The sequence below is a fragment of the Anopheles cruzii genome, chromosome 2 (genome assembly GCF_943734635.1).
Source record: "Anopheles cruzii chromosome 2, idAnoCruzAS_RS32_06, whole genome shotgun sequence".
In the NCBI taxonomy this organism is placed as follows: domain Eukaryota; kingdom Metazoa; phylum Arthropoda; class Insecta; order Diptera; family Culicidae; genus Anopheles; species Anopheles cruzii.
In genome coordinates this window covers 17,459,356-17,473,123 of record NC_069144.1, presented here as the reverse complement: position 1 = coordinate 17,473,123, position 13,768 = coordinate 17,459,356, and the positions used below count along the sequence as shown (strand labels likewise).

At 46.9% G+C, this 13,768-nt stretch overlaps 2 pseudogenes; both read right to left on the bottom strand.

Annotated features, from left to right (window-relative positions):
- Positions 1-1,329: 1,329 nt before the first annotated feature.
- On the bottom strand, positions 1,330-6,344 carry LOC128267444 (thioester-containing protein 1 allele S3-like; annotated as a pseudogene).
- A 1,167-nt stretch (positions 6,345-7,511) lies between these two features.
- LOC128278563 (thioester-containing protein 1 allele S3-like) lies at positions 7,512-12,422 on the bottom strand (annotated as a pseudogene).
- Between the last annotated feature and the right edge of the window lie 1,346 nt (positions 12,423-13,768).

Here is a 13,768-nt window from a genome sequence, read left to right as displayed (position 1 = left end):
TTTTTTTTAATCAATAGTGGCACTTTTCTTGCAATTAGCCCTGGTAGATTAGCTTCTTGTAACCGCCTATGGACAGGTTTTGGGCTAATAATGTTATTTATTATTGAGCAAATCGCTCTAGATGCACCAAACGTATCCGCTTTGGCCAAAAATGATATGCGATGATGTCTCGTTGGCTTGATTTTTCTTGGTCTATCTCGCGTTTCTTTTGTTTTTATCCACAACAAAGCATTTCTCACAAAATTTAGTGATTTTCCTAGTACTTTGGCGATGCTTTTGTACCTCGCGCCTTCGTTGCGTAGATTCTTCACAATCTTTCTTTCCTCAAGGATTGCAATGAGTTCTTCTGCCCATTCTAGATGTTCTACCAGGAAAAACCCTTTTTTTAGATTCACAATTGAAAATTGATTGCAACAAGACCAATTAAACCAATTTCGTTCAAGAAGTCTGGTGAAATTGCATCGTATACAACGAATTACCTATTTTATTGACCAGGCCAAATCAGACCGCTGTCAAAATAAGTGGTAACACACCTGTCACTTTTGACATAAGTATCACCAACATAGCAAAAAAATGACATAAACTAGTATATCTAAGTACAGTATTAGTTTGGTGATCATTGGTTTAGTAATGGCTTGAGTACAGTTCAAATTGTATCAGCTTCACACAATTACCTATTTTATTGGCCAGCAGTGTATAAGCTGCAATCCACATTAAACACTGAACATCGTGAACATCTCAAACTATATTTCGATGGCTGTGCCCGACAAATCGCCGCGTGCTAAGTTGCGTAATGGGGTTTTTGACCCACTGGGGTTTCTCGCTCAGTTTACAATACACGGAAAAATATTGATGCAGGATTTGTGGCGAACGGGATGTAGCTGGGATGATGAGATTGACAGCAAATCATTAAGGAAATAGCAACGGTGGACGGAATTGCTTACGCAAGTGGCGGCTATCCGTATTCCTCGCTGTTATAACGGTAATTCAGCGACCACTGCGAAAGAATCGTTACAACTCCACATCTTCAAGGATGCCGGCGAGCAGGCGTATGGATGTGTGGCGTACTTAAGGGTATTAGCAAACTGCGCATTCGTTCGGTCCAGATCGCGATGTTCAGGCAAACACGGGATTACCCATGCGGTGATAAGAAGATAAAATCCTCATGTTGCACTCACGGATCACAGCTAAGTGTATCAGTATGCAGAGACAAGCTGCAAATCACAAACAATTGCAGTACCATGCGTTCGGATGAGGTTACGCCGAGGAATCCATACAGCTATAGTACGGGGACGTAATTGAACCAGTCAAGCCTATTTCTGTTTATTTCTCAATTATTTTCGACAACCAACAGAAAAGAGTCTACCGGCTATCACTTCGACGCGTTTTTGCAGGATTCCGGGCAGTCTTCCCCTTTGCAGATGTCACACACTTCCTGTTTGTCCACCTCGTACACCTTGATGGCGTTTAAGTCTAAAGTTGGATAAGGAAAGATCAACATCCATAACTCACAGACAAGGGACATTTCCAGGCGACAATGGCTACTTACTGGGGTCGTAGTAATCGTGCACCTTCACGTACGCCGGCCTTCGGAGCGCCACCTTAAACCGTCGATAGGCAGTGATCACGAAACAGTTTTTCTCGGTGCCCATGTTGTTGTAGTACAGCACGACGGACGTTCCGCCGTGTAGAATCTCGATTTTCTGAAAACATGTTGTGGCTCAATTCGATAAAAACATCGATACCATCTCCAATTACAATGAAACCGTACCTGAATTCGGTTGGCAACGGTCGCCTCACTGATCGGGTTGCTGTCCACGACGTAGCCACTGGGAAAGTTCACTTCCACTAGCGCCATGTTGGACCGTTCGTCCGTAAGATGCGGAATGTAACTGCTGCACACGTACAGCTGCAGCACGTAGTCCGAGGTGGAGTTCTTTTTCACCAGGTCCAGGTTGAACCGTTGGGTAAAGTTCACCAAATTGAGGCTATATTGGTAGTTCACCTCTAGAAAGCCAACACCGATCCCGCCGACGTTCACGGTCAGCTTTTTCACGCCCTCCGGAATCTCCTCGTAGCTGAACTGATCAAGATCGGTGGAAGTGAATCGGAACTCTCTCCTCTTGTTAGCGAACATTAGCTGAATGGAGTAATCGTTTCGCGAAGGCGAGATCTTCTCCGCCAGTTTCGAAAGCGCTTTCAGGCCAACGAACGTGTCCTGGGTACGCGGGAAACTTCCGGTGCTATATCGTTGGTCTACGAGCCAACGCATAATCGCCGTACCGTCGATGTACTTTTCGGCCATCACATGCGACAGTAAGGCGTAGGCCGTGGTTTCGATTTGATTCGATGCTCGTGGCCAGTAGCGCTTCAGTCCATCCTCAAGTCTGGCGGAGGCTGCGATCAGTTTCGCAAAGGCTGCGGTTTTACGGAAATGATTATTCAGCCAGAACGCATACGTAGCGATAGCAAGATCGTACGAGTCGTAGATGTAGTCAAAGTTGCGGTTAAGATATTCCATTCCATTCGAAATAACAGAGGGATGTTTCACGACTTCAGCCGGATTTTCCATGAAGGCGATCATTACATACGAAGTAAGCGAGATTCCTTGACGTAGCGCCCCTGCATGTCCTTGTGAGCAACAGGGCCCGTCTCTTCGAAGCGCCCATCGAGTTTTTGTTTGGTTGCCAACCAGGTAAAAGCTTGCGAGACCATCATTTCATCCACGGTAATGTACTTCGCTGCCGTTTTCATCGACTTTCCGACAAAGGCCGTAAGAAAAATAGATCCACCTCCTGTCTGCCAAACGCCAAATGATCCATCTGGCTGACGATATTTCATCTGGTTCTGGTAGCCTTGTTGAAGAAATCCGGTTGCTTTTGCGATGAGTGCCGTCTCCTTCGAACCGGTCGCCGTCAGATAGTCCAACACCACTATGTTCGGCACAAAACGCACCATATTTTGCTCTCCGCAACCTGTAGGAACGCTAAGCAGATCGCCCAGGTTTCTCACCACCGATGTCAGTATGTTGGCTGCAACAGAAAGCAGGGCTTTGGATACCGTGTAATAATCGAACAGCATAATTAATACTTACGGACAACCCCAAAGCTAATGCTCACCGAGCCAACGTCGGCCTTCCTGTCAATGTCCAAAATGAACTCAAAAGTCTGGTTCTGGTATTCGTTGTGAGAAAAGACGAGTTTGCATCCTTGGCTGTACCAAGCTTTCTGGCAGCACACGGATAACTCTCTCGATGGCATCGTGTTCCTTGCCGAGCATGATGGAGGCTTTCACGCGGACCGTCATATCCCCCAGTTTTTTTGCCTTCACCAGGAACGAAACAGGCACACCGACGTTCGGTGGAACAGACAACGTTTTCGTATGACTAAGCTCTGTGTTGAATGGGAAAACACGATTGGACTATAGCGTTAGCTAAAAATATACTTTTAAATACCTACTTACCACCAATTTCCTTTCCAAAGAACTCGGTTTGGTTCGCAATGTTGTACATCGTCACGTCGGCAGTATATTCTGCACCGAGTGTGTTGAACAGGGTAAACTGCAACACAACGACCTCATCGCGCTTGATGGAGTACGGTAGGTTATCGACGATGTAAAACGGTTGCAGCGTAGTGAACTGTATCGGTTTCTTGATCACTCCAAGGCCGTACACTGGATGGATCGAGAAAGCCGTCAGGTACCAGGCCGTCGTCGTGTCCGGTACCCTCTCGATCAGTTGGCTGCGTCCCGCGCGAGGGATGGTCACGTTCTTCCACAACCAAGACTCCAGGAAGTTGGTTCGGTATGACACTAGCCTTTTTATCGTCGGCGTTTCGCGATCAATCTCCTGCCGAGCTGACATATCACTGACTGTAGAATGAAGCAAAAACTAAGTATAACATCTTTTCTTGGGCCCGACCACGACGTTCGTACCTCCTTCGACTTTCACTTCGTCCAACGATTGCACAAACAGGCCCATGCTCTAAAGAAGAGACCAACCGGTGGTATGTGATGTTAATTATTCAAGTAGCATAAGCATTGACCGTGCAGCTGTGCGTGAGGTACTTACATAAAATTTGCTAAACTGATTCGGCTCGATTGCATGGAACTCGTCAAACACACGCCACACATCATCTCGAAAGATATCGTGCTTCCCGCTGTATTGAAGCAAACCCTGGTCATATGAAGCCAGCCCTACGTATGCACGCGGTGGTCCTTTCAGCGTGAGCTCAATTTGCTCTCCCGGTTTGACTTGCGTCTCGTCGATACGTAGGTCTAACTATAGGATGGAAACAGAAATATGTACTTTACACACTTGTTTAGATGCTTCCCCAACACTAGTGTTTCATTACATTGTTATGGAACTCGTCGAACTCGATGTCCACAAAGTCGTAAATAACCACATTGTTCGCCATACTGGCGACGATGATTTTGGAGCGCGGTACTAGTTGGGCGGTAGCATTCAGCTTAAACTGGAACACGGTACTACGGGTCGGTCTGAACGAGCCCGAATCGATAATTTCGCCCTTCGACACCACGTAGTAAATGAAGAACGTCATCCTTTCGGAACACATGACCATAAATTGTAACATTTGATTTATCTTAATCCTGCAAAATCATAGAACATAAAAGTTATCAGCTCGGAGGAAGTGCGGAATAGCTAATGCTGCTGGCTGCCCTCCACTTACGGTGACTTTAGTTCAATTTTTATGTACGAATTCGTTATTCGCTCAACCGGATCGATGGACTCGTATAGAAGTTCCTTATCATCCACCGTCACCTGCGACAAGGAACGGAGAAACATTGTTTGAGCATAAACGAACCCCCGCTATCGCTCTCTGTTACGTTTCACTTGCAACCTTTAACACATACAGTCACTTGCAGATAGGTAGTGTCAGAGCTAGGCCGCAGCTGTAGTTTAATAATGCCGTCGTTATCGGTCCTAAGGCTCTGCTCATACACTGCATCAAGGCCATCTACTTTCACCAGCGCAGTAACACCCCTGGCCGGCTTGCCGTCCTGAAATTTGATTCTGACGCTACACTTGAACGGTGCTCCTGGCACAAAGTCTTTCGCTGCCTTTTCCAACACGGCGTTATAGACATTCTTGAACACCGTTATAGGGTATCGTCTGGAAACCGTGCGATCTGGAAGTAGACAAATTGCCCAATTATGATTTGACGAAGCGTTCACCGGTGAGAAGTGCGTTCACGTTACTTGTGTACTGCTCTTTAAAAATGACGTTCAGCGTTACATCACTCTGGCTGTCGAAAATATCTAATTCGCGATTGAAGGGAAGATGAACTGGAAGCATTCCATTAACCTGAACGGTTTTCTTCTGGTCAAGGTCGTCCTGCTCGAAGTAGAGTTCCAGTGTCGCTGTGCCTGCTACTGGTTTGCCAAAGTAGTAGCTTGCCGTTATCGAAAGATTCAGCGCCTGGTGCTCCAACAGCGGAACCACCGTGGGCTGCACGTCCACGTCGAACGTGGACAAAACATATTCCTTCACTTCGAACGTCTTCGATACCAGCATTTTATCGTGGAAACTCACTTCTATCTTGTAAGTACCCAGTAACGGAGATGGTGCAATGGAAATTTCATTCTCAAACACTCCGGCGTACAGGCGCGCCTTGGTCCATTTGCGGATGTTGTTGTTGGACGAGTCCCTTACGTTTATGTTCAACTCAAACACATCGGACGGTGGCTTCAGATCCACGTCCAGCACGATCACACGGAACTGCACTGTATCACCGGGTTTGTACACGGGTTTGTTGAGCTGTAGCAGGGCTGAAACGGAATCGCCTTGGTACTCAAGTAAGTGTTCCTTGTGAAAGCTGAATCCACGTTGCCCATCGACCGTAATCCGGTAATCTCCTTCCGGCGCACTGGCAGGTATCTAGAAACGGGGCCCGAAACAAACGAATAAACAAGAAACTTCACTACACAGGCGATCGTCATCAAACATGCAAGACGTACGTGGAAGGTGATCATTTTGTTTGAGTTTTGTCGCACGTCCACCAGTTTCGTAAGGTTTAGCGGGCTTACGCCGTCTTGATGATCCATTAGCCGCACCATCAGATCGACCTTGTTCAGCTTGCTTTGAAAGTTACTGATCACCAACGTGTAGTCCCGATTGGGTCGGATCGATTTGGGTCCCACAATCAACACACTGCAAACATCCGTCAACGCGGTCCGGTTAACTTGTCGCCGATCGCTTCAGAGAGCCCCGTGATGTACTTACCCTTGACTCACGCCTACCAGCAGCACTAGCACACACACTGCTAACTCTTTTAAAAGACCCATTACTGGATTGTACCATCCGGATTTGAACGTCTGTTCCGAAAGCCGTCTCAGGCAAGACTGCGCATTCGCTCAGTCCCGATCGCGATGTTCAGGCAAACACGGGATTCCCCATGCGGTGATAAGGAGCAGAAATCCCCATGTTGAACTCACGGATCACAGCTAAGTGTATCAGTATACAGAGACAAGCTGCAAATCACAAACAATTGCAGTCCTGTGCGTTCTGATGAGGTTACGCCCAGGAATCCATACAACTATAGTACGGAGACGTAATTCCGAACCAATGAAGCCTATTTCTGTTTTTTTGTACTATTTTCGACAACCAACGAAAAGCAACTACCGGTCATCACTTCAGCACGTGTTTGCAGGATCCCGGACAGTCTTCCCCTTCACGGATGTCACACACCTCCTGTTTGTCCACCTCTTACACCTTGATGGCGTTCAAATCTAAAGCAGGATAAAGAAAGATCAACTACTCACTCACAGACGAGCTGACAAGAGACATTTCCAGGCGACAATGGGCTACTTACTGGGGACGTAGTAATCGTGCACCTTCACGTACGCCGGCTTTCGAAGCGCCACCTTAAACCGTCGATAGGCAGTGATCACAAAACAGTTTTTCTCGGTGGAAATGAATCGGAACTCTCTTCTCACATTGACAGGATTCCGGAATACTAGCTGAAGTGGAGTAATCCTTTCTCGATGGTTATCAGTACAGTACAGATTGACAGTACGATCGTGCTTAATTAAGTATGGTAGCTTATCGACGATGTAAAACGAACGATCGATCCGCACACTGGATCGATCGAGAACCAGCATACAAACTACTGCATCCTTTATGGGATACATTTTGGAATTGTTCCTTCTTGTTTTGAATGTCTGTTCCGAGTGTCGCCTCATGAAAGATTGCACATGCACTCAGTCCTAACCGCAATGTTCACACATACACGGGATTCCCCATGCAGTGATAAGGAGCAGAAATCTCCATGTTGAACTCGCGGATCACAGCTAAGTGTATCAGTATACAGAGACAAGCTGCATATCACAAACAATCACAGTGCCGTGCGTTCGGATGAGGTTATGCGCAGGAACCCATGCAGCTATAGGACGGTGACGTAATTTTGAATTTCTCAAGCCTAGTTGTAACGTTTAGAGAGACGCTATTTCTGTTTATTTCTCGACAATTTGAACAGAAAAGAAACTACCGGCTATCACTTCGGCACGTTTTTGCAGGATTCCGGGCAGTCTTCCCCTTTGCAGATGTCACACACTTCCTGTTTGTCCACCTCGTACACCTTGATGGCGTTTAAGTCTAAAGTAGGATAAGGAAAGATCAACTACTCACTCACAGACGAGCTGACAAGTGTCTCTTGTCCAGGCGACAATGGGCTACTTACTGGGGACGTAGTAATCGTGCACCTTCACGTACGCCGGCCTTCGGAGCGCCACCTTAAACCGTCGATAGGCAGTGATCACGAAACAGTTTTTCTCGGCGCCCATGTTGTTGTAATACAGTACGACGGACGTTCCACCGTGTAGAATCTCGATTTTCTGAAAACATTTTGCGGCTCAATACAATAAAAACATCGATACCATCTCACATTACAATAAAACCGTACCTGTATTGGGTTGGCATCGGTCGCCTCACTGATCGGGTTGCTGTCCACGACGTAGCCGCTGGGGAAGTTCACTTCCACTAGCGCCATGTTGGACCGTTCGTCCGTAAGATGCGGAATGTAACTGCTGCACACGTACAGCTGCAGCACGTAGTCCGAGGTGGAGTTCTTTTTCACCAGGTCTAGGTTGAACCGTTCGGTAAAGTTCACCAAATTGAGGCTATATTGGTAGTTCACCTGTAGAAAGCCAACACCGATCCCGCCGACGTCCACGGTCAGCTTTTTCACGCCCTCCGGAATCTCCTCGTAGCTGAACTGATCAAGATCGGTGGAAGTGAATCGGAACTCTTTTTTCTCATTAGCGAACATTAGCTGAATGGAGTAATCGTTTCGCGAAGGCGAGATCTTCTCCGCCAGTTTCGAAAGCGCTTTCAGGCCAACGAACGTGTCCTGGGTACGCGGGAAACTTCCGCTGCTATATCGTTGGTCTACGAGCCAACGCATAATCGCCGTACCGTCGATGTACCTTTCGGCCATCACATACGACAGTAAGGCGTAGGCCGTGGTTTCGATTTGATTCGATGCTCGTGGCCAGTAGCACTTCTTTCCTTTCTCAAGACTGGCGGAGACTTTGATCAGTTTCGCAAAGGCTGCGGTTTTACGGAAATGATTATTCAGCCAGAAGCATACGTAGCGATAGCAAGATCGTACGAGTCGTGATCTTGTCATAGTTGCTGCTAAGATATTCCATTCCATTTGAAATAACAGATGGATGTTCCGCGGCTTCAACTGGATTTTCCATGAAGGCGATCATTACATACGAAGTAAGCGAGATTCCTTGACGTAGCGCCCCTTGCATGTCCTTGTGAGCAACAGGGCCCGTCTCTTCGAAGCGCCCATCAAGTTTTTGTTTGGTTGCCAGCCAGGTAAAAGCTTGCGAGTTCATCGTTTTATCCACAGTAATGTACTTCGCTGCCGTTTTCATCGACTTTACGACAAAGGCCGTAAGAAAAACCGAGCCGCCTCTTCCCTCCCAAACGCCAAACGATCCATCTGGCTGACGATATTTCATCTGGTTCTGGTAGCCTTGTTCAAGAAATCCGGTCGCCTTTGCGATGAGTGCCGCCTCCTTCGAACCGGTCGCCGTCAGATAGTCCAACACTTCTATATTCGGCACGAAACGCACCATATTTTGCTCTCCGCAACCTGTAGGAACGCTAAGCAGATCGCCCAGGTTTCTCACCACCGATGTCAGTATGTTGGCTGCAACAGTAAGCAGGGCTTTGGATACCGTGTAATAACCGAACAGCATAAATAATACTTACAGACAACCTCAAACCTAATGCTCACCGAGCCAACGTCGGCCCTCTTGTCAATGTTCAAAGGTAATTCGAAAGATTGATTCTGGTATTCGTTGAGGCAAAAGAAGCGTGTTTGCATCCTTGGCTGTACCACGCTTTCTGGCAGGACCCGGATAACTCTCTCGATGGCATCGTGTTCCTCGCCGAGCATGATGGAGGCTTTCACGCGGACCGTCATATCCCCCAGTTTTTTTGCCTTCACCAGGAACGAAACAGGCACACCGACGTTCGGTGGAACAGACAACCTTTTCGTATGACTAAGCTCTGTGTTGGATGGGAAAACACGATTGGACTATAGCGTTAGCTAAAAATATACTTTTAAATACCTACTTACCACCAATTTCCTTTCCAAAGAACTCGGTTTGGTTCGCAATGTTGTACATCGTCACGTCGGCAGTATATTCTGCACCGAGTGTGTTGAACAGGGTAAACTGCAACACAACGACCTCATCGCGCTTGATGGAGTACGGTAGGTTATCGACGATGTAAAACGGTTGCAGCGTAGTGAACTGTATCGGTTTCTTGATCACTCCAAGGCCGTACACTGGATGGATCGAGAAAGCCGTCAGGTACCAGGCCGTCGTCGTGTCCGGTACCCTCTCGATCAATTGGCTGCGTCCCGCGCGAGGGATGGTCACGTTCTTCCACAACCAAGACTCAAGAAAGTTGGTTCGGTATGGCACTAGCCTTTGCATCGTCGGTGTTTCGCGATCAATCTCCTGCCGAGCTGACATATCACTGACTGTAGAATGAAGCAAAACTAAGTATAACATCTTTTCTTGGCCCGACCACGCGTTCGTACCTCCTTCAACTTTCACTTCGTCCAACGATTGCACAAACAGGCCCATGCTCTAAAGAAGAGACCAACCGGTGGTATGTGGTGCTAATTGTTCAAGTAGCATAAGCATCGACCGTGTAGCTGTGCGTGAGGTACTTACGTAAAATTTGCTAAACTGATTCGGCTCGATTGCATGGAACTCGTCAAACACACGCCACACATCATCTCGAAAGATATCATGCTTCCCGCTGTATTGAAGCAAACCCTGGTCATATGAAGCCAGCCCTACATATGCCTGAGGGGGTCCTTCCAGCGTGAGCTCAATTTGTTCTCCCGGTTTGACTTGCGTCTCGTCGATTCGTAGGTCAAACTATAGGATGAACACAGAAATATGTACTTTACACACTTGTTTAGATGCTTCCCCAACACTAGTGTTTCATTACATTGTTATGGAACTCGTCGAACTCGATGTCCACAAAGTCGTAAATAACCACATTATTCACGATACTGGCGACGATGATTTTGGAGCGCGGTACTAGTTTGGCGGTAGCGTTCAAGTTGAACGGGATCCGGATTTTACGAGTCGGTCTGAACGTACCCGAATCGATAATTTCCCCCTTCGACACCACGTAGTAAATTAAGAACGTCATCGTTTCGGAACACTTGACCGTAAATTGTAACTCTTCATTTATCGTTATACTGCAAAATCATAGAAGTTATCAGCTCGGAGGAAGTGCGTAATAGTGAATGCTGTTGGCTGCCCTCCACTTACGGTGACTTTAGTTCAATTTTTATGTACGAATTAGTTGTTCGCTCAACCGGATCGATGGACTCGCTGAGAAGTTCTTATCATCCACCGTCACCTGCGACAAGAAACGGAGAAAAATTCTTTGAGCAAAAACGAACCCCGCTATCGCCTCTCTGTTGCGTTTAACACATACAGTCACTTGCAGATAGTCGTGTCAGAGCTAGGCCGCAACTGTAGTTCAATAATGCCGTCGTTATCGGTCCTAAGGCTCTGCTCATACACTGCATCAAGGCCATCTACTTTCACCAGCGCAGTAACACCCCGGCCGGCTTGCCGTCCTGAAATCTAATTTTGACGCTACACTTGAACGGTGCTCCTGGCACAAAGTCTTTCGCTGCCTTTTCCAACACGGCGTTATAGACATTCTTGAACACCGTTATAGGGTATCGTCTGGAAACCGTGCGATCTGGAAGTAGACAAATTGCCCAATTATGATTTGACGAAGCGTTCACCGGTGAGAAGTGCGTTACGTTACTTGTGTACTGCTCTTTGAAAATGACGTTCAGCGTTACATCACTCTGGCTGTCGTGAAAATCTAAATTGCGATTGAAGGAAAGATGAACTGGAAGTATTCCATTAACCTGAACGGTTTTTTGTGGTAAGAAACGTTTTTGAAGTAGAGTTCCAGTGTCGCTGTGCCTGCTACTGGTTTGCCAAAGTAGTAGCTTGCCGTTATCGAAAGATTCAGCGCCTGGTGCTCCAACAGCGGAACCACCGTGGGCTGCACGTCCACGTCGAACGTGGACAGAACATATTCCTTCACTTCGAACGTCTTCGATACCAGCATTTTATCGTGGAAACTCACTTCGATCTTGTAAGTACCCAGTAACGGAGATGGTGCAATGGAAATTTCATTCTCAAACACTCCGGCGTACAGGCGCGCCTTGGTCCATTTGCGGATGTTGTTGTTGGACGGGTCCATTACGTTTATGTTCAACTCAAACACATCGGACGGCGGCTTCAGATCCACGTCCAGCACGATCACACGGAACCGCACTGTATCACCGGGTTTGTACACGGGTTTGTTAAGCTGTAGCAGGGCCGAAACGGAATCGCCTTGGTACTCAAGTAAGTGTTCCTTGTGAAAGCTGAATCCACGTTGCCCATCGACCGTAATCCGGTAATCTCCTTCGGTGCACTGGCAGGTATCTGGAAACGGCGGCCCGAAACAAAGCCAATAAACAAGAAACTTCACTACACAGGCGATCGTCATCAAACATGCAAGACGTACGTGGAAGGTGATCATTTTGTTTGAGTTTTGTCGCACGTCCACCAGTTTCGTAAGGTTTAGCGGGCTTACGCCGTCTTGATGATCCATTAGCCGCACCATCAGATCGACCTTGTTCAGCTTGCTTTGAAAGTTACTGATCACCAACGTGTAGTCCCGATTGGGTCGGATCGATTTGGGTCCCACAATCAACAAACTGCAAACATCCGTCAACGCGTCCGGTTAACTTGTCACCGATCTCACTTCAGAGAGCCCCGTGATGTACTTACCCTTGACTCACGCCTACCAGCAGCACTAGCACACAAACTGCTAACTCTTTTAAAGGACCCATTACTGGATTGCACCATCCGGTTTTGAACGTCTGTTCCGAATGCCGTCTCAGAAAAGACTGCGAATTCGCTCAGTTCCGATCGCGATGTTCAGGCATACACGGGATACGCCATGCGGTGATAAGGAGCAGAAATCCCCATGTTGAACCCAAGGATCATAGCTAAGTGTATCAGTATACAGAGACAAGCTGCAAATCACAAAAAATTACCGTGCCGTGCGTTCGATCAACTACTCACTCACAGACGAGCTGACAAGAGACATTTCCAGGCGACAATGGGCTACTTACTGGGGACGTAGTAATCGTGCACCTTCACCGTGCACCGGCCTTCGGAGCGCCACCTTAAACCGTCGATAGGCAGTGATCACGAAACAGTTTTTCTCGGTGAAAATGAATCGGAACTCTCTTCTCACATTGACAGGATTCCGGAATACTAGCTGAAGTGGAGTAATCCTTTCTCGAAGGCGATCAGTACAGTACAGATTGACAGTGCGATCGTGCTGGATAATCATCGGTAGCTTATCGACGATGTAAAACGAACGATCGATCCGCACACTGGATCGATCGAGAACCAGCATACAAACTACTGAATCCTTTATGGGATACATTTTGGAATTGTTCCTTCATGTTTTGAACGTTTGTTCCGAGTGCCGTCTGAGGCAAGATTGCACATTCACTCAGTCCCATTCCCCATGCGGTGATAAGGAGCAAATGTATCCATAAATAGAAAAAACCTGTAACTCTCAAATGTCGTATCCCGTACTCTGCACAGCAATGTTTTGATCACAGCATCCATAATCAGACCAGAAAGAGCATGATTGAGCCCGCCGACGTTAACGTCTTCTGCAGTAGAAGAACGCCTGATCCGCGAAGTGAACTCCTGGTAAAGTCTTTGAAATGTTCGGACACTTAATGGTTTTGGCGAACTCTCTTTTTTTCTCGCTATGTTTGTTTGATACACATTCGTTCATTTTACACTAAACACCAATTTAGTGATAGGCGAGAGTTCGACCTCTCCCGTTCGCCGCTTCCTTAATAAAGTTGGATTATATTCTGGATTATACTAGGTCTATACGTTGAGAAAAGGACTTTTAAAAAGATGGCTGTACCTGCCGATTGGGACTTCCCAGTTTTGCTGTTCATTCATCATTACCTTGTTTTGACATCAGGTAAATGATTTCAGGTCGAAAAAAAATTATTTCAGTTTGCAACCCATCATTGAAAGGGTTAGACATGTCAACTTTTGTGCCTGAAAATGACGTTTTGCGGGGATTATTATTTTTCTGCTCCTCTTGAAGAAAACTGCTTCGGAATCGCACCAAATGCTTGTCGGGACTTGTGTTTGGAAG